The following is a 22,633-nucleotide window of genomic DNA, read 5'->3' as shown; positions in this document are numbered from 1 at the left end:
TCCCATCCTTTGAACCATTGCTTCCTTTACTTGGACTCACACTATCCTGTTTGGTGATGGGAATTGAATGTGTTTTCCACAGGTGAAAAGTTCAAGGAAAGTGGTGTTGTTGTATGGGTCATAAACCTGGGATGTCTCTGGCTGGAGTGTGGTGGGGGTATCCTGGGTCTTCCATACAACCCCTGGCAAAAAATTCGCTACACTTAGAGGATGTTCTCCCAGATTTTTTACTTTGTAGCAAATAAATAAATCACAGATATGACACAAAACAAGTTTTGTTTAATAACTGAACATTCTGGCTTCATGAAACATACCTCAAACAAATTAAATTATTTTAATTAATGGCATATTTTTTTCCAGATCAAGTAGAGGAAAAAAATTATGGAATCCTCAGTGCTGAGGAAAAAATTATGGAATCATTATGGAAGTAATTTGCATTTCTAAAACAAATACTGGTGTAAGTCTAAAAATGCAAATTAGTCCAGCAAGCTGTTGGACTTGACTAATTGAAAGGAAACATGGCACCAACAAGAGATTTTGAGTTTCAATTGAAACAATGGAAAGGACTTTACAGTAAAACACCTTCAAACATGATGATTGGATGAAAATGATATTCACTGATGAATCACAAATCTGCATTGGCAAAGGAGATGATGCTGGAACTTTTGTCTGGTGCTGTTCTAATGAAACATATAAAGATAACTGCCTGAAGAAAACAATCAAATTTCCCCACCCATTTATAATATGGGGTTGCATATCAAGTAACGGGCCAAGGGAGATGACAATCATTACCTCAACATTCATTGATACAAAATAGGTTTGGTGATGATGAAGTCATCAAATAGCAAAGAGTGTTAAAGTTTTTCTTCAGGAAAGGCATATCGACTCGTCGCCAGCAAACTATCCAGATCTCAATTCGATTGAAAATTTATGAAAATTTAAAAAAAAAAAAAATGGTCCATGACAAGGCTCCATCGTGCAAAGCTGCTCTGTCAACAGCTATTCGAGAAAGTTGGAACAAGCTTGAAGGCATATATTGTTTTTCATTAAACATTAGTCCACGCCTCAAAGAACTTAGATATTATAAAATCCCAAGGAGTAGCAACAAAGTACTAATTGTGATTTTTTTTTTTGTTGTTGATGATTCCAATTTTTTCCTCAACATTGAGTGGTTCCATAATTTTCCCGTCTACTTGATCTAGAAAAAATATGCCATTAATTAAAATGATTTAATTTAACTTGTTTAAGGTATGTTTCATGAAGCCAGAATGTTCAGCTATTAAACAAAATTTTTTATATTATACCTATAATTTGTTTATTTGCTATGAAGTAAAAAAGCTAGATGAACATCCTCTAAGTTTGGTGATTTGGACCATCTTGCAGAGGTCATTTTGACACCTTCAGGGACCCTAAAGGGACCCACTATCTCACTTCCCAATATTCCACCCCAAATCATCACTCTGCCACCTCTTAGCTGTTGTCACAGTTTTGTTGGAACAGGGTGGCTATTCACCAAACATCCAGAACTCCATCCATCTATACCATCCAGTGTAGCACAGCATTCATCTGTGAATAAAACTGTTTGAAAATGAGTATTTCTGAGCCCACTGCAAATGTTTCTCTTTGTGAGGTTTAGTTAGGGGTGGCCAAAATGCAGCTTTATGTACAACTGCCAGCCTCTGGAGGATCCTGCATTGAGAGGTTCTTAGGACTCCAGAGACACCAGCAGCTTCAAATACCTGCTTGCTGCTCAACAGTGGCTTTTTTATAGCTGCCCTTTTAATATCATTAACTTGTCTGACAGAAACCTTCCTTAATAAACCTTTATCTATCATACGTACATATGCCAGTGAATACATACACCAATCATAAACAGATAAACAAAAAAAGGGTAAAAGTATTACCCTGTTTGGCTGGTTACATGAGAAACCTGCAGAAAATTTGCTCTGACATTGTCACTGGTAAATTTAGTGATATAGTGCCATGCATATGCCTCATCCCTATATACATCTCTAAAATTCAATTAAATTCAATTTTATTTGTATAACGCTTTTAACAATGGACATTGTCACAAAGCAGCTTTACAGAAATACATTCAGGATACAAATTTTAAATTTATTTTAAATTTTTCCCTAATGAGCAAGTCAGAGGCAATGGTGGCAAGGAAAAACTCCCTGAGACGATATGAGGAAGAAACCTTGAGAGGAACCAGACTCAAAAGGGAAACCCATCCTCACCTGGGTGACACAAGATAATGTGATTATAAATCATTCCCTTCTAAACTGTATACTATATAGTCAAAAATTACAATTGTGTAACCATGAAAGTTCATTATAGTTTACACATGAAGTCTATTTTGTTGAAGTTATCAACTGTTCATTGATAGAGACTTGAGTGCAAAACTGTTCATGGAAATTACAGTCCAAAGCCATCTTCATGGTTTCTCATGTATGAGAAACATGCAGGCTTTTCACTTACTGAAGACAAGACTGAAGGCAGAAAGACCCACAAACAAGCAGCAACTGAAGGTGGCTGCAGTGAAGGCCTGGCAAAGCATCTCTCAGTGGAAACTTGGTGATGTCCATGGGCTCCAGACTTCAGGCAGTCATTGACTGCAAAGGATTTTCATCCAAGTATTAAAATTATGGTTATATTTACAATTATGTCACTTTGTCCAAATACCTTTGAGCCCCTGAAAAGTACTTCGCTTAAAATAGCTATAATTCCTAAATGGTAAATGCCATATTTTTGTGGAACCTCTTAAAATAAAGCTGAAAGTCTACACTTCGATCACATCTTGATTGTTTTATTTCAAATCCATTGTGGTGGTGTATAAAGGCAAAATCACAAAAACTCCATCATTGTCCAAATACTTCCGGACCTACCTGTGTATATATATATATATATATATATATATATATATATATATATATATATATATATATATATGTATACACACACACACATGTATACACACACAACCAAATATAAAGTTCACAGACGTATATACAGCATTTTCACCATATTATACGGACTGCAAGGCACATCTAGAAATAAAACATCAGATTTTCAAATTTCCTCACAAATAAACTTCACTGTGCATTCCAATTAAACAGATGTTACGATATTTGAACAAGTTTGCTGTGATGAAAACTGTGATGAATTTACTGGTTGCACAATTGCACTATTTGTCCATATAGTACACAATAATAGAAGGGATTTATTTATAATCACACTATCCGTTGCAACCAGATGAGGATGTGTTCCCTTTTGAGCCTGGTTCCTCTCAAGGTTTCTTCCTCATATCATCTCAGGGAGATTTTCCTTGCCACCGTCGCCACTGGCTTGCTCATTAGGGATAAATTCACAGTGATAAATTCAAATATTTACAATATATTTTTGTGAATCCATTTATTTCTGTAAAGCTGCTTTGTGTCCATTGTTAAAAGCGCTATACAAATAAAATTGAATTGAATTGAATGTACGGCCAGTAGAACTGATTCCTCGGCAAGCTGAATACTCTCTCAGTCCCCACATGTCCCATCCTGTCGTGGAAGTGCTTCTTATACTTGCTTGGTAAAACTAGTTGCTTTCTCTCCCCTGTCCTTCAGTAGAGAAGACCCCCTTCCAAATGTAGTTTGTTCCACTTGTACATGAGCTTCCTGCTGGTCCCTGTCATGTTTCCTCTCATTTCCTCTGTTGGCATGACCCCATTGACTTTCCACTGTCTTACTTGCGAAATCACTGAGTCGTCTTTTTGGGCTGTACTCAGTTCTTCCAGTCCAATTGTCGGCAGCCAAGTGGTAAGTGGCTGTAGTTCCTCTTCCACAGTGGACATGTGGACATGTGGATAGTGATCCAGGCCACATTCTTATCTCCTGATATGTGACTACCCTCCCAGGCCACTTGTACCACGCTGGTAGGTAACTCTTCTGTGCACTCTGACTTGAATGCTTTAATGTCCAGGAGGAGACGGGACAGAGTGTCTGCGTCGATCTTAACTGTCCCTGGTCAGTATTTGATGTCAAACCGGAAGTCGGATAGCTCCCCGACCCAGCGATGGCCCACTGCGTTCAGCTTTGCTGTGCTCATCACGTATGTCAGCGGGTTGTTGTCAGTATACACAGTGAAGTGCAGGGCATAGAACAGGTAGTCCCGAAATTTTTTTTTTATACTTCCCACTTCAAGGCCAGAAAGTCAAGCTTGCCTCTGTGTAACCAATAGTTCTTCTCAGCCGCTGTCAGCATCCTGGATCCATACCTGATGACCTTCAACTTCCCCTCCTGTCGCTGGTACAGGTTAGCCCCCAGGCCCACTTCAGATTTGACGGTATAGAGCATAAAGGGTAGGTTGAAGTCCGGATACGCCAGCAAAGGACCACGTCTAACACAGGATGTCATCCAAGCACGGTATACAACACTCATCCCTTAATGAGTTGAGCATCCCCTCCATGCTACATTGAAAGGCAGCGATAAAGCCCTGGTGGTAAGCCTTACCCTGGTCTACAATGCTGAACAAGGAATATCCCCCAAGCTGGAGCTTGCCATCCTTCTTCCTAACGCAAACCATTGGAGCGGCGTATCGCCACTGGACTTGACAATCCATTTTTTGGCCAGGAGATCTTGTATATAGCCTTTTACTTCACTGAACAGGAGTTTCAGGGTGGAGTATGCTCTCTGGACTAGGGTGTCATCTCGAAGGATGATAGACATCTGCAGACTGGGGATGCATCCGATGTCATCATCACCCTTACTGGATGCTGCAAGGTTGTGTTTGTCTCCCCCTCTTGCATCACTGTGGTCTGGACCCTCACAGTCTGCTTCACTCCACTTGTTCGTCCAGAATCTACTATTTTCTCTATCTGCTGCAGTGTTCCGAGGACCCTGCCCCATGGTAGAGCTATCTCACATCCTGTGCAAGTTCCTTACGGGTACGGAGATGCATGAGTCACCTTGAGGTTTTTGTTACGTATCCCCTCTACAATATCCAAATGTCTCAAATAGGCGTTATCCTCTTGTGGTTCAAACAAGGCTATGGAGTTCAACTGTGCTAACTTTGGCGAGACTCAGCATGGAACCCAGGTGACCTGTCCTGCCTGAATAATGACTTCTCTCTGGCCGACCTTCAATCAGCCACCTTCTTCAACTTCCTCCACAGTCCGTATCACTTCCATTAAGGTCTGTGCCTTCTCACATGGGAAATGAATGGCCCGTCTAATAGCACAGTAAATGTTGGCATGAGCCGTTCAGGTTGCCCTTGAATCAGTTCTTCCACTACATTGAAGCCCAGATGTGGTCTCTCAATCGGCATCTTGCTCACCAGGAAGGGAACATTGATGGACAGGTTGAGGTCCTCATTTCCTAGCAAGTTGACTGTAATGACTGTTCATAGATTTATCCATTCTGAGTTAGTGCTTTGCTTCCAATCAGCTTTATTATCGTGTCATTTTTTTGTCTGGTGGGGGTCAATAATCTACAACTTTCCTTCCTCTGGGCCTGACCAGCGTTGCGCAGGTTGCATCAGATTGCGATATTCGCTCTGTGGTCACTGGTTATCCCTCTGCAGTGGCTGGTTCCTGTTTCCCTGCCACTGAGGCTGTCTCAAACACCCAGCTGCCCGGTGCCATTCCTCACCACAAATGAAGCAATGCAGACACTCCTGTCACCCTTCTCCTGTACACCGCGGACAACACAGCATGCAGTCCACTTGGCGGGAAACTATAAGTATATACAGCATTTTCACCATATTATACGGCCCACACGGCACATCTAGAAATAAAACATCAGATTTCCAAATTATCTCACAAATAGACCTCACTGTGCATTGCAATTAAACAGATGTTACGATATTTGAACAAGTTTCCCCAAGTGTTCATACAGTATTATTTACCTGTGATTACAGGAAACAAAGACGAGAATTGGGAATCGCGTCTGTTCTCTGCCAGCTCCTCTGCATGTATGAGTGGCGGCTGCAGAGAAGTCCGCATGCGCAATCATCCCTTATCAAAATAAGAGTCACTGCTCAGATTGTCCATATAAAAATGTAAGAGTCTTTTCTCAATGTCCATATTCAGAGTGCAAAAGAGAATATAGTTATTATATTTGTTAATCACTCTATAATATTTGTGTACACACTTTCTGTGGGTACCACACAAGCAGGGACTCCGGCAAGACTAGCTATGACTGCATAACTAAAAGGGAGAGCCAGAAGCAAAAACATATAAGCGGCCAGCCACTCCACTGTCAAGTGGAGTAAAATCCAACCTACTCTCACTCCCAATGCATCAAAAGCACATCCCATAATAAAGGACAACACTTTTGTGATTTTCTGTTTGTGATGTTCTTTTGTGCTTGACCTACACTATATGACCAAAAGTAGGTGGACACCTGACCACAACACCCATATGAGGGTCTTCAAAACTGCTGCCGTAACATTAAGATTTCCCTTCACTGGAACTAAGAGACCTAGCCCAAACCTGTTCCAGCATGACAGTGCCCCTGTGCACAAAGCGAAGTCCATAAATACATGGTTTTCCAAGGTTGGTGTGGAAGAAAAAGTGGCCTGCACAGAACCCTGACCTCAACACCACTGAACACCTTTGGGATAAATTGGAACACCAACTTCATGCCAGCCCTTCTTGCTGGACATCAGTACCCAACTTCTTATGTCCTTGTGGCTGAATGGGTCCAAATCCCCACAGCCACTGTCCAAAATCCAGTAGAAAGCCTTCTCAGAAGAGTGGAGGCTGTTATAGCAGCAAAGTGGGGACCAAATTCATACTAATGCCCATGATTTTGGAATTGAATGGATAATGGTTCATTACTTGTTTTTGGAAGTCTTTTCATTAAATGTATGTGTATTTGTTATCATGCTTTATTATTTCTAAGTAATCTAAGTATTTCTGATAAAAATAGTCTTTTTCCACCAAACCAGCAATTGTATCAGAGTTCATGGATAAAGTTTTTCACTCAATTTCTGATGGTCTTGTGAACTTAAATTCTCTTCTACCTGATCCACATTCCCTGCCCAATTTGCACTGTTTATGCGCCACACAAATCACACAGTTGGGCTTGCAAGTCATGTGGTAATGCGGTATGGTAACACGGATAAGTTTTTTAAGCTGTGGGCCAAGCCTTGAAAAATGTTCGTTTCATTGAGCCCTGGCTCCCAAGAATTGTTCTTTTTTGTATCCACATCTAAAATATCCCCTATGTATATATACATATATATATATATATATATATATATATATATATATATATATATATATATATATATATATATATATATTAGATAGCCTTTAAGAATGCCTTTGACAAATGAACATATTGAAATAATTCTCATGGCTGGATCAGGAAGCTGTCCCAAGGTTGTGAAGGACTTTAACAGGAAGCATGGCAAGCACGTCACACAGGACACATTTGCCAAACTTATTAACAAATTCAAAAAGAGTGGAAGTGTTGCAGATCAACTGACAAGTGGATGTCCATGAACCCACTGATGAAGGCACAACTGACGTGGTGCTGGCATACATAGCCCCCTACTGTATGTATGGACACTTTTGGGACACCCTGTATTTCTGATAATGCGGTAAAAAAGTTGGAAATAAAGAATCCTGAAATTTGGAAAATTGTTCGTATCCTACTCATGCTCTTGAGTGTGTGTAAATTTATGCATAAGAAGACTAATGTAAACCTCAATTTATTGGCCTCAAATAATGTAATTTGCAAAGGAGTTACTGCATTTTAATGTATGGATTATGTTGTCAAGTTTAAAACCACTTATTTATTTCACTTACACACAAATGTAATATTTTGGTAAACCCATTGTTTCATATTAATGGCACTTATTTCTCTAAATCAATAATAAACATTATTAAAAAGGAAAATCTAGGCAAGAAAGGTGGTTGGTCTTGAGAGTGAACACTGAAGAGCTGACCATAGTACATGAATGTCCCAAGGTTGGAACATATGTGCCTCCTCTAACTATTTCTAGTTTGTCTTACGCACACTAACTCTTTTTTTTCCACCACTAGATGTCTCCCCATCTCTTTAGATCACCCATTTGCCTTTTATATTATTTAGAGCTAACAAGACTGATGAGACAGCACCTAAAGGCTGACCTAAGGGTTTGAAACCCAAGATTTTGTTTGGCCAGTTGAACTAAGGGATCCCTTTCAATGGATTTTGTCTCCCTGAATAAGTATTATGACAATGACTCTCCCCTCTCCTGTATCCAAATAGGAATGCCTTTAGGAAATAAATGTACCAATTTTGTAGTCATTTACATTGTCAGCCTTCTGGTCATTTACTTAAACAGCCCTGTCTTATTTTTATTTTTTATTTGCTAGTTAGGGAAATACTATCACCAGGAAGATCACAAATGTAATTACTGCATGTCACAGTGATGTCAATATGTGAACTTATTCAAATAACACCTTCTTTTACATTTTTAAAAGATATATTTGGATATATTCCTTCTCTTAGGCTTTACTCTATTCATGTCCATTATGCTTTTTCTTCATGTAAAGTTTTGTTTCACAGTTTGTTGGGGTGCCTAAGGGTGGGGTGTTACCCCTGGTAAAGTTCTTGTTTTCTAGTCACAAAAACACCTTTTGTAATTTGCTGAATGTCCCAGCAGTATGCACTGTCACCTGGTGCCAAATTGTCTCTGGATAAAATGCAACATACCTTTCATTAGTCTTATTTTGCTCCTTGTGATTCTACACCACATAAAGAGGCTCGTTGGAGGTCAGAGAAGGAGTTACTAGCACTGCACTTTGTCCTCTGTTCTCTGTGCTTTTAGGTGCTCGATTACCTCTTTCAGATACCTACTAGGCTCTTCGGCTGGACTGCAGTGGCTGATGTGGATCCACGGGTTTAGTCTGTGTACCTTACCTGCTGTAGCTGTTTCTAAGTTTACCTTGTATGGTCCTTGAACCCTTGGCTCAGCCCACTTTCTTTTGTGTATCTTCATGTAGACCCAGTCATCTGGCTTTGACAGGTTCTCAGGCTTCACAGGTTCTTTGAAAGGTCGCTTGGCTTCTTTCACCTGGTGGACTGATGTATAGAGGTTAGCCCCTTCAAGTAGTTTGACAACTCATTCTCCAGTTGTTCTAGCTATGGGCCTAGATACTCTGGTCATGTGTAGGGGATTGGCATTGGTCTTCTAGTAAGCATCTCCGTGTTTCTTGAGCATCTCATGCTCATTAAGACAAGGAGTAGCCCGGCTACCCAATTCAACCCAGTGTCCTTGCCAATTTGGATTTACTTGTTCCATTTACTCTTTTTACTAGTTCCACAGATTATGGTTGGAGAGCTTATGTTTGAGGTCCAGTTGTTTTGTTAGGCAGCTATTTATGCTATTTACAAAATGGCTGCAGTTGTCCGAGCTAATCATTTAGCTATGGCAAATCTTGGAATTACTTCCCTTGCTAAACATTTAGCAACTGTCTGTGTCATTGTGGTTAGATGGAATGGCCTCTACCCACTGAGAATCAGTCAACCACTACTACCTTTTCCCTTCCTTCCTTCCTTCCTTCCTGTCATGTCAATAAAGTCCATGTAGATGTGTTCAAATGGGCCTAAGGGACTAAGGATGTGTCCTATTTGGGGCTAAAATGCCTTATGCACATTTTATTTTCTTCAGATATCACACTTAGCAATGAATTTGTCAATCATTGGTTGCAAATTAGGTGAAAACCAATGTTGTCCAAGATACCTGTTCATTTCCCCCTTGCAGATTGGGTCACATTGTGAGCCGCTTTGCAAAGGATAGACAACAATTTCACTGGCGCTACCACTTTCCCTAACACTATGCTACAAATCAGGCCCATTTGTTTGTCATAAACCACCCCCCTTTGTAACCATATCGACCATTTCTCTGGGCTGGCTGACTGTTGTAGGTCAATTAAGCCATTGGCAGGTCAGGGTAACTGGGTGGCATCTGATTTTCAGTTCTTGCAACCATTTCAGGCACAGATCCATGTCTAGCGACTGGCCTTTGCAGCTTGATCCACAGCAGCATTATGTCTTGTGGAAAAATCAGCTCCAGTCCTGTGTGTGGCAAATTTCAGTATTGCTAACTTAGTAGGTTCATGAATGGCTGAAAAAAGATTTTGGATTTCATTCAGATGTGATATGGGCTTGTCATCAACCTCTTGAGGCCCATACAGCAGCATATGTGTGGCATACATTGCAGGGATAAGTGGAATCAGTGTAGATGGTACAGGTTTGCAACAAAGATGGCAACAAACATGTCATCAGCCATAGTAGTCCAGACCACTTGATTGCTCTCTGTCTGGTCATAGTCACATAGTCTCAAATCCACTGTCTGCAGAAGCCCATCATTCCCAGGAAAGAGAGTAGCTGTTTCTTTGTAACAGGTTTACGCATTTGTATGGCTTCAATTCTGTCAGGAGCCAGGTTCCTACTGGTTCCTGAGAGTAGCCTCCCCAAGTATTTGACTTCTGTCTTAACACTCTGTAACTCGGCTTTGTGTACTTTGTGACCCTTCCCTACAAGCTGTTTTAGTAGCTTCAAGGAATCTTCTTGGCACTGAACCCTCGACCTCTGCCCATGTTTGTGGCCTCCTGAATTTGGGGCTTATACATAGACCTGGATAGGTGCGGGGGCAGGGATGGTAACTCAGTGGTAAACTCATGGATATTAGGGGAACCTGCATCTCCTCCTGTGTTAGGATATGGTACCAATGTACAGCTTGCACCTTGCCTGATTTCTTGTTTTCCTTCTTGTTTATCTCAGCTAGCTATCTCTTTACTAGTACAGTCAACAGTTCAGAATCATTATTTTCTCTTCCTGTTTCTCCTGTCAGTATCTGTGGACATGATGGATGATGTATTCTTTAATTTCAGGCCATGGTTTCTTGTTCAGGCCCACAACTTGGTTCAGCTCCGCCTGAACTTTTGGAGGTAGAGTCTTTATTAGGGACATTGAGAACAGTGCTCTCGTTGTGTTGGTATGGTCCCATGGCTCACCAGTCTCTTCTTTTTGGTACCAATTTGGTACACAGTTCTAGTAGGAAAGTGTATGTACAGATACACTGCCTGGCCAAAAAAAAAGTTGCACAATCTAATATTTTGTTGCACTGCATTTAGCTATGATTACGGCATGCATTCGTCCTGGCATTGTTTCAACAACCTTATGCAACTTCACAACATTTATTTCCATCCAGAGTTGCATTAATTTTTGGCTGAGATCTTGCATTAAGGACAGGAGAGTCTAACCACTCTGTAAAGTCTTCTCCAGCACATTCCAAAGACTTTCAATGGGGACCTGATCAGTTGATGCAACCCCAGATCATAACACTGCCTCCAGAGGCTTGTACAGTAGGCACTATGCATGACGGGTGAATCACTTCATGCATTTCCCTTCTTACCCTGACACGTCTATTGCTTTGGAATAGGGTAAATCTGATTTTATTAGACCACATGACCTTTTTCCATTGCTCCACAGTCCAGTCTTTATGCTCCCTAGCAAATTGAAGTCATTTTTTCCGATTAACCTCACTAACAAATGGCTTTCTTGTGGCCACACAGCTGTTTAGTCCAAATCCTGTAAGTTCTCATCACATTTTGCATGTGGAAATGCTCTTACTTTCACTATTACACATAGCCGTGAGTTCTCCTGTCGATTTTTTTACGACGTGACATCACCAAGCATTTTAAAGATCTCCGATCACATACATTTCTGCTGTAAAGTTGACGGTTCACCACTATCCTTCCAGGCTTTAATAATGCACTGGACACTTCATAAACCAGTTCCAGTGATTTCAGCAATCTCCTTAATTGTTTTCTTTGCTTGATGCAGGCCAACAATTTTCCCCTTCAGTAACATCTTTTCCACGACCATGGGATACGTAATCTGCCATGGCTGTTTAAGAAATGAGAAGCGACACGCTGTATCAGTTAAGGTTAAAAGAACTGTTGCCAGCTGAAACATATTAATCACTGCAGTAATGATCCAATCATAGGCTCTTAAGTATTTGCTTATTTAAACCCAAACAGTGACCGTTTTTTTAGCCAGGCAGTGTATAGCAGTAGTGCAAAAGAATAACAATATAATAAATTGCTGTGAATATAAACATAAGTACCAGCAAAACACAAATGTAGGTAGTAAAATGTGCAAATGTGCAAAAATTGCAAAGGGAGTGGGATGGTGTTCAGTTGAGTGTGTTTGTGAGTGTGTGTTGTCAGTCCAGTCTCTGAGTATTGAGGAGCCTGATGGGTTGGGGGAAGAAACTGTTTGGTACCATTGGCCAGACGGCTAGAGGGTGAAGAGTTTGTTTGAGGGATGCGTGGGGTCATCCACAATGCTGGTGGCTTTGCAGATGCAGAGTGTGGTGTAAATGTCTATGATGGAGGGAAGAGAGACCCCATTGATCTTCTCAGCTGTCCTCACTATCCGCTGCAGGGTTTTGTGAGATGGTGCAAGGGAGATGGGCTTTCCTCATCCTTCGCAGAAAGTAGAGACGCTGCTGGACTTTCTTGGTTATGGAGCTGGTGTTGCGGGACCAGGTGAGGTTCTCCGCCAAGTAAACACCAAGGAATTTGGTGCTCTAGACAATCTCCACAGATGTTCAGAGTGGTTGCTCTGTGCTCTCCTGAAGTCAACAACCATCTCTTTAATTTTGTCCACATTCAGAGACAGGTTGTTGGCTGTCCATTACCACCAGTTTGTTAGATGCTGCACCTCCTCTCTGTATGCTGACTCGTCATTCTTGCTGATGAGACCCACCATAGTTGTGTCATCGGCGAACTTGATGATATGGTTCGAGCTGCGCGTTGCAGCAAGGTCTTGATGTGCCTCATGAGGAGCCTCTCAAAGCATTTCATGATGATGGGTGTGAATGCAACAGGATGGTAGTCATTGAGGCAGGACTTCTTTGGCGGCATGGTGGTGGTGGCCTTGAAGCACGACGTTACAACGACTGCGCTGCACAGGGAGGTGTTGAAGATGTCAATGAAAACATCTGCCAGCTGGTCTGCACATCCTCTGAGCACTCTGCAAGGAATGTTGTCTGGTCCAGCAGCCTTCTGTGGGTTAACTCTGTGTAGAGTTTTTCTCACATCAGCCATGGTAAGACACAGCACCTGGTCGCTGGAAGGATGAGGTGGTCTTCCTTGTTGTCACATCATTCTGCGCCTCAAATCAAGCATAGAAATTGTTCAGCACATCTGGAAGGGAGGCATTCCTGTTACAGGCAGGTGACGTTGTCCTGTAGTTGGTGATGGCCTGGATGCCCTGCCACATGCGCTGCTTGTTGCTGCTATCCTTGACTGTGGATTTTCTGTGCGCCTGCCTGCTTTGGCTCTCTGATGGCCCGGGACAGTTTGGCCCTCACTGTTCTTAGGGCCGCATTGTCACCTGCTCTGAAGGCGGAGTCTTGAGTCCTCAACAGTGCATGCACCAGTGCAGTCATCCACGGCTTCTGGTTGGAGCGTGTAGTGATGGTCTTGGAGACAGGGACGTCATCAATGCACTTGCTGATGTAGCTGGCCGCTGATGCTCTGTATTCCTCCAAGTTGGTGAAGTTGTTGTCAGTTGCAGCTTCCCTGAACATGTGCCAGTCATTGTGCTCAAAACAATCCCGAAGAGCAGAGATGGCTCCTGCTGGCCAGGTTTTCACCTGCTTCAGAACCAGTTTGGAGCACCTGATGAGTGGTCTGTATGCTGGGACTAGCGTAACAGAGATGTGGTCTGAGTAGCCGAGGTGGGGGCAGGGCTCTGCCCAGTATGCACCAGGGATGTTTGTGTAAACAAGATCTAGCACGTTCTCCCCTCTCATTGCAAAGTCCACATGCTGATGGAATTTAGGGAGCACTGACTTGAAATTTACATGGTTGAAATCTCTGGCAGCAATAAACAGTCCATCAGAGTGTGAATTCTGCAGCTTGCTAATAGCCCCATACAGTTCACAGAGCACCTCCTTAGCATTAGCACTGGGGGGAATGTGCACTCTGACTATAAGGACAGTGTTGAATTCCTGTGGTAAATAACATGGTCTGCATCTAACAGTCACAAACTGCTCCAGCGATAAGCAGTAACTAGAAACTAGAAACAGAGTTCTTGCACCATTCCTTGTTGATGTAAACACACAAGCCACCACTGCGAGCCTTACCGCACAGAGCTGCGTTTCTGTTGGCATGAAACGAGGCTAGCCCGTCTAGCTGAATGGCAGCATCCGAAACTCTGTCGCTGAGCCATGTCTTCGTGAAAACAAAGACACAGCCATCTCTAAACTCACGCCGTGTAGTTTGCTGGAATAGGATGTAGTTAAATTTATTGTCCAGGGAGCAGATATTGGAGAGCAGGATGGACAGGAGGGCCAGCCAGCTAGGGTTTGATTTTAGCCTAGCATGGACCGCCGCCCTCTTGCTGCGCTTCCGCTTCCTCGCACACCGCTTACGAGGTCCCCTCCCCTGCCACTGGCATCAGGCAACAGAGAGGGCTGGAGGCCTGGTCCCTGTAGCAAGCCGAGATCATGTAGCTTCTCCAGCAGATCATAATGCATCATGATTTCTGTACTTTATTAGTGTCTGGCGATGGTAGACAAAAAACACCTGTTGCTCCAATGTCCATGTGCCGTTAAAAATTCTGGATAATTACAAAAATAGCACCATTTTGGATCCGGCACGGCCTCTGCATGCTATTGCTGTGCCAATGTCTTGGATCTCATTACATCCCACAAACCATTCCTGTTTGTATTAAAATGTTTTAAGGTTTAAAAGGTGGTGATTGGTATTAACAACTGCTGACAGACTGGCTTCTTTGAAAACCTTTTCAGTCATGTTTTTTCCTGCTACGTGCCTCAGCATGACTTTGATGTCTCCCAGGGCCCGGCACTGCCTTGCGGTCTGTGCCTGAAACTTGATTATCCAGCCTTGTCTACTGGCTTCCAGTTTTGTTAGGTCCCTTGCCATTCCTTTCATATCAGCAAAGCCCCATGGAACGTACCTGGGGATTGTTTTGGCAGTCAATATGGGTATCTGTAAAGCTGGGGGCTCCACACAGAGATCATCATCTGGATTAGTTCCATTACCCTTCAGATCCATTTTGCATCCCTCCATATCTGAGCCTCGTTGAGCTTTAGTCTTTGTGACGATGGAGTCATTGTACTACTGGGTTTCTTTTTTTTTTATTTCTTTCCAGCTTTGGGGAAGGGTTTTCTGCAATAGCACTTAGACTGTGTTCAGTAGCAGTACGAGTGCTTTCCAATATTTCATGCAATAATGCGTGGTCTGGCTTTCTCTGTGACACTGAGTGTGCCAGAGCTTTTGCATCTTTCACCATTTCTTGGGCTACTTTTTTCTCTTCTTTCCTCAGCCACTTCAGTAGTTGTTTTCTCTTTTTCTCATTCTTGTTTTCAATCTTTAATTTCCCTCACAGTTTTATGTGAAGGTCGTCATTCCCTTCATCATCTGTTACTTCACTGTCTGCATAAAATCTGTAGAGGCACCCTCTTCCTCGCAGGCCATATCTCTGCAACCATCGAGTGGTTGCTCTTGGACACAGCATGTTCCTACTCTTTTCACAGTAGTTTGTCTGTAGCTGGCATCTTGTCTCTCCAGCTGGCAAGGAGAGGATGAGGGTGGGGCTTGTTCTCTTTTTGATCTCATGTCACCTTGGCCTGCTTCTCCCACTGAGCAGTAACTTGGAATAGGACTGTTTGCAACTGGATTTCCTCCTTCACTTCAGGCAGTTCTTACCATGTCTTTAAACATCATATGTCCTTCCAGTTCTAATCCCTCATCTTCTTTTATCAGTGGATAGATGCCCTTATAATAAGGTGGGGATATGCGAGACGTTCCTGTAAGTGTAGCTGGTGCGTCTGGTTTCAAAAAGGGGGCAGTCGTGGCCTAATGGTTAGCGACTCGGACTTGCAACCTGAAGGTGAACCTGAAGGTTGTGGGTTCGAGTCTCGGGTCCGGCAGGGATTGTAGGTGGGGGGGAGTGAATGACCAGCGCCCTCTCCCACCCTCAATACCACGACTGAGGTGAGACCCTTGAGCAAGGCACCGAATCCCCACCAAAAGGCTGCCCACTGCTCCGGGTGTGTGTGTGTGTGTGTGCGTGCGTGCGCGCACGCACACTTGGATGGGTTAAATGCAGAGCACAAATTCCTAGTATGGGTCACCATACTTGGCCACACTTCACTTCACTCACAAAAACTCCACCTCTTTTGCATTTTCCTCAACTCTCCTTTACATGTCATCAACTTTTCTTTTTTCCACAGTGTGTCTTTGTTCTTCTGCCTCTCTCCTTTCTTTAGCTTTATCCTTTGTACACATCCTTTGTAGGGGAAAATAGCAGATCAGCTCAGTTTGCAAACTTAATATTTCAACAGCTGATCAACTACTTGTCCAGCGATAAGTTATTATAGACTAATAATAAATTAGTCTATTTATTAATGCTGCTTAAGATATTACCTCCGTGTCCATGGGCAATAATATCCAAAATATAGTGAAAACATTATACTAAGAGCACAGTAACTAGATCAGTAACAGTAACAGTAAGTGCACCAGCTTCGACTAAAATCTGGGGGTACTGTACTTGCATTTTTGTCGCTGTACGAACTGTAAAACTCTTAGCGTCCTCAGCATTTCAAATTATTATTAGATATAAACTCATGTAAGCATTGAACAAACTTGTTTCTAGACAACAGCAATGCATTTTTAAAAATCATTAAAAATATGATTATAAACACTTTACCAAGGATTTAATGTCTTTAGAAACACTGTTAATAGATCACTGATTGCACGGGGTCAAGAACCATGTTGCGCCGATAGTCAAATGTCTGTTTCATTTTCTTCTTGACTGCGTCCTCATCAGCAGAATGGTTCATGAATGCAATTGCTTCCTTGCATTCATCCTCACTCAATACAGTCTCTGGAGTAAACTCTGACTCCCGTCTTACAGTTGGTCCACCAGACACCCCCTCAGCAGACAATAATACATGCTGAAACTCAACAAAAACATTTAATCCACAATGATATTATATGAATTACACGTTAAACATTTACATTAGAATGTGATGCAAACATTAGCTACAGCCCTACCTGGAACATTGCAATTTCAACTGTCCAATACATAAAAAATTGGCAACTAATACCCTGTTGTGACGTTCGATAATTCAACGTTTAAAAATCACTATAAGCACATTAACGGGATATAACAAAGATAGCTACAACCAAAAAACAAAAACAAATTAAGATTATTGACATCATTTAAGCTTTATCATTACCATATTGTGACGAAAAAAATATTTCTCCAAGTTTAAACCAACAAAATTATACAAAGTTCATCAAACTACAACCTATGTAGTAATATTACCACATTTATTCATATAAAATATTAAAATTGGGTTTTAATATGTTGCTTAAAAGAGTTTACCTTTCGGTGCAAGGTAGAAGAAAATGGCGCCGAGAAAACATCTGTTTGGATCTTCAGGGTTAGATTGAGGGGCGGAGCATAACGGAGTAAAGTTAATAAGGCAGAATTACCTGATCATTTTCACCAACACTAGGGGGTATCTTTCACTATTTGTTATTAAATTAACTTCTTAAGAGTAAATGGAGAGTAACACTGCCTGATTAACACTGGCAATTTTACTGTGTGCACTTACACTATAAACTGTGTACTGTACCATTTAGTGTATGAATTTCAGAAGGGTAGTATCGTCTCAAATGGAACACTAATGGTTATTTACTAACTGGAAGTATAAGCCATTTCCCAGTCAATAGCAAATGACGTCAAACACATGTAATGCTGAATGTAAACTTCAAGTGCAAAGACGGCGACAGCAGTTACACCATCTTTGCCACCACTGAACGCAGCGACACACTGGAGCCAGAGCTGAGGTCAGTGATGTACACAACAGCAACACTGAAACAAACACTGTATCCAGTGATAACACTAACACCTGCGCTGGTGCTCACACCGAAGATAGCAAACCCAATGCTGCTACGGGCATTAGCTCTAACAGCGACCCCATCAGTGTCTGCACTGAGGATGATCCTGACCCTGTACAATAGCAGCAGAAGAACCCACAGGCACTGAGTAACACTGATGAGGAGAGTGAAGGAGCAGAGTGCAGCACAGGCGCTACAGGAGGAGATCAGCTCACACACATGGAGAATGGAGACATCAGATCAGATGAACTAGTATTCTCCAACAGTTCAGAAACCCCACACCAACAGCCTGAGGACCCGTACACTGCAGCACAGATTAACCACTTTTTAGAACTGACAAAAGGAAAAAGGAATGTATCACTTTCCAGCTACTTCCCCGATAAGGAAAAGATTGTTAAATCAGCATGGAACGTCACAAGAAATAAAAATTTAAAAGTGCTCTCACCACACAGAAGATTCAGGCTCAGAAAATTTGACATCAGTGACACGGAAGACTCTTTAAACCAGACTAGGGACTTTCTTATGTATTTATAACATGAAATCAGAATAAGACTGAATGGTTTTTTTACTTATTTTTGGGTGGGGGGTCTGAGTGTGTTTTAAAACATGTGAATAAATATGTGTAACAGATACATTAAAGGAACCGTAAAAGTCAAGTATCTCTTTCTCTCTCTCTGCGCATGAGCAATGGAGGAGTGAGTGTGGCGTGTAGAGCCCGCGAGAGCGGTTGGCGTCTTGCGTCTTCTGTGTAACATCTTGGATTGGAGTGAGTGTGTGAGAGAGTAGTTGTGTGTGTGTGTGTGTGTGTGTGTGAGTGTGTGTGCGTGTGCGTGTGTGAGAGAGAGTAGCACTTTGGGGGAGCATGGAGGCTCCAAGTGCACAGCGGTCTGCTGGTGGTGACCGGGGTGAATGTAGAGGAGTATTGCTTATCGGCTGGAGATATGGTGGGGCATGAGAACATTGTCTCTGTGTCCCACATGAAGAGTGCAATTGTAGTTTTCCTGAATGATGTCAATAGGGCAAGCAAGCTATGGTATTGTGATTAATAATGAGCTTACAATCGTTTCTCCCCTCAGTTCCCCATCAATCCCCCTTGACCGTAAGTCCCCACTGGTTAAACACCTGGTGTCTTCTAGGAGAATATTTTTTATGATTCTCAAAGATGGTGTAGAAGAACTAAACCTAGTGTTTAAATTCAGTGTTGATGGTTTTGACTACATTATCTTTGTAACTTCTGATGCAGACATGAAATGTTTTAAACAGTTCATCTTGTCCATGCCTTTCCTGAGAGACAGAGTGACCCCGGTGTTTCTAAGCGGCCAGGGCAGGATGCAGCTGAGCCTGCTGGGGCGATTCCTCCTGCGGCTGCAGCTTGGCTGGCTGCTGAGAGCCCCGGAGCTGCTGCTGCACCAGAGCCCAAGGAGAGCGAGCCCGAAGCCCAGCCTGCAGTCCAGAAACCCACTGGAGCCGCACTAACTCACGAGAGGCCTTGCTCAGCTGATCTGGCCAAGAGAAGAGTAGAAGAATTTTTAAATAGGAGTCTTTGAACAGTGAAAGCTTTTCATGAGAATGAGATTTTTTTTTTTATCTGCATGTAGATTCCCACCAGTGCAGTGGAAAGAATGTTTTTTTTTTCAGATAAGCTGAATAATGTATTTGTACTATATAATGTACTGCAGCACTGCCGATATTTTAATTTTGGGTGGGGAATTTAATTGCATAATTTAAATTTGAATTTAACTGATAACTTGGATAGGAACCATGCAGAACCTCATGTGGCCTCCCATAAGAGCCTATGGGAGATGATGGCCTGTGAATTAAGTGATATATGGAGAACTTTACATAAAAAACAGAGACAGTACACATGGGCCCATTCTATAGACAACACACTCTCCCTGGCAAGACTGGATCGGTTTTATGGTTTTAAACATCATTTGAGGTATTTTACAAAATGTTTTATTGTTCCAGTAGGTATGTCTGATCACAGTATGGTGCAGTGTACTATCAGTAAAAAATGTAAAACCTAGGAGAGCTTACTGGCACTTTAACACTGCACTTTCAGAAGATACTAATTTTAGAGAATCCTTTATTTATTTTTGGAAAAGTTTTAAATTAGACAAACTGGCTTTTATTTCTATACAACAGTGGTGGGATGTGGCTAAAATACAAATTAAAGTATTTTGTCAACAGTACACTCTTAAGTGACATTGTCAGATCTGTCAAAGCTCTGGAGATTGGAATAGTGGAACTTCAGTCTTTGGATACCACAGGAGATCGAGGACATATTCAAGCCCTCAGAAGCAAAAAGCCATAATGAATGACCTGTTAGGCATTACAGCACAGGGGGCGCTGGTTCTTCTATGATCTAGAGAAAAAAAAATGGACAGAAAAGATTCATACATGCTGTGCAAAGAGACTTAGGGGATCTCTTATCAGACATATCAAATTTGCAAGCAGACAGTCAGCTTGAAGCTGTACAGCAGTGAGTGGTCAGGAGCACAGATGGTGGAGGAGAGCTTTCTGAAGAACCTGTCAAAACTCTTAGAGCAAGTTGCCAGAGAAATAGACAGAGAGCTGACACTGGGAGAGCTCCATGAGGCTCTCCAGGGTATGGAGAATGGACAGGTGCCAGGCATAGATGGACTCCTTGTAGAGTTCTACAAAGCCTTCTGGGCAGTAATAGGGCAGGATGTGCTAGAAGTTCTACAGGACAGTGTGAAGGGAGGTAAGCTCCCGTTGAGCTGCAGGAGGGCCGTCCTGACCCTACTGCCAAAAAAGGGAGACCTGACATACCTGAAGAATTGGTGCCCGGTCTCCTTGCTGTGCACTGACTGCAAGATGCTCTCAAAAGCATTAGCCTCAAGACTGACAAAGGTAATGGAGCAGATCATTCACCATGACCAGATGTACTGTGCTCCTGGCAGGTCTATATGTGACAATGTATACTCAATTTGTGACATTTTGGACATTTCCAGGCTATTAGGTCTCATTTTTCTAGATCCGGAAAAGGCTTTTGACCAGGTTGAACATGAATACTTGTGGAAAGTGCTGGAAACCTTTGGGTTCAACCCAGGTTTTATAGCCATGATCAAGACTTTGTACAGTGAAATTGTGAGTGTACTGAAGGTTAATGGTGGTTTATGTGCACCTTTTAGAGATTACAGAGGCATTAGACAAGGTTGTTCTCTGTCAGGCATGCTGTACACTCTAGCAATTGAACCTCTTTTATGTAAACTGAGAAATCAACTATCTGTTTTTAATATACCTCACTTCAGTGCTCCTCTCTGTCTTTCAGCATATGCAGATGACCTGGTCGTAATGGTAGGAACACAGACAAATGTGAATATTTTAATTCATATTTTAAAAGACTTTGAGATTTTATCATCTGCTAAGGTCAGCTGGGTCAAAAGTGAAGCTATTTTAGTTGGAGAGTCGGGTGATGGACAGCCTTGTGGAAAAAGGGGGGTTTTAAATACTTTGGGAGTTTATTTGGGCAGCACTGAGTTTTTAAATAAAAACTGGGAGGGCACTGTTTAACATGTAAAGGGCAGACTGAGCAGGTGGAAGTGGCTGGTCCCAAAGATGTCCTACATGGGGAGAAGGCTGATCATCAACAACTTCGTGGCATCATTCCTGTGGCACAAGCTGGCATGTGTCAATCCGCCACCAAGTCTGCTACCAAACATCCAGGCCCTGCTTCTGGGACGGTCTGGATATCTCAGAGTATTCTCTGTCTGCCCAAGGAGGAGGCAGGGGGTGGTCCAACTGGCTAGCACAACTGCAGCCTTTCACCTCCAGAGACTTCTCACTGGACCCAGGAATTTAGAATGGACAGCAGTGGCCAATGGAATGTTACACTTCTGGGGTTGGACAGAACTTTGATTTTAATGGCCACAAGAACACTGGATGTTGCTGGATTACCAAATTTTTAAATTTTTATCATGGGCTTTTTAAAATTTGGACTTTTTTTTAAAAAAACAAAATAAGGGGTGCAGAACATTACACTGGCTGCTGGAAGAGCCCCTGGTTTATGGTGGGCATTTAGACATCTGTACTGTGGCACCTCCGAAACTGTCCAGGGTTTGGGTCTCCTCAGGGATTGTGACACTAAGGCAGCTGGTGAACATTACAGGGACAGACCTATCATGAGCAGAGGACTTGGCAGCACGTATGGGTCTGCAGTCCCTGCGTGTGGTCAATAAGCTTTTAAATCGCTGGGGATCCACCTTAACATGAGAGGAGCATGTTCAGCTGATGGACTACAAAACCAGCGAGATGGTGCAGAGGAAGAACCCTCAGCTGAGCATTGCTCCAGACCTAGACGGGTGTGGGGGTCCTCTCCTGGAGTGCAGGGTTGAGGGATAAATGAACATTGTCGGAAACAGTGTTGGGTAAGCTGCTGTACAGGGCTTGTGTAAAAGTTTTAAACAAGAAAAAACTGAATGGGAGGGTGGACACCCCATGGCAAAGTGTACTTGATTTTAATGATGATATTAAAGCAGGGTGGAGAGCACTGTACAAACCACCATTAACCAAGTGCTGACCTCCAGTGGAGGATTTTACATGGTATTGTCTTTGGGAATTCTTTTGTCTCCATTTTAAACCCTGAGGTCACACAGGAATGTCCATTTTGTTCACAGAGGGAAACTGTTTTTCATGCTTTTATACATTTATACATCCAGGTTGCAGTCATTGTTTGTGTTT

This window comes from Pangasianodon hypophthalmus, chromosome 17 (genome assembly GCF_027358585.1).
Source record: "Pangasianodon hypophthalmus isolate fPanHyp1 chromosome 17, fPanHyp1.pri, whole genome shotgun sequence".
Lineage (NCBI taxonomy): Eukaryota > Metazoa > Chordata > Actinopteri > Siluriformes > Pangasiidae > Pangasianodon > Pangasianodon hypophthalmus.
This window is presented reverse-complemented; position numbering follows the sequence as displayed.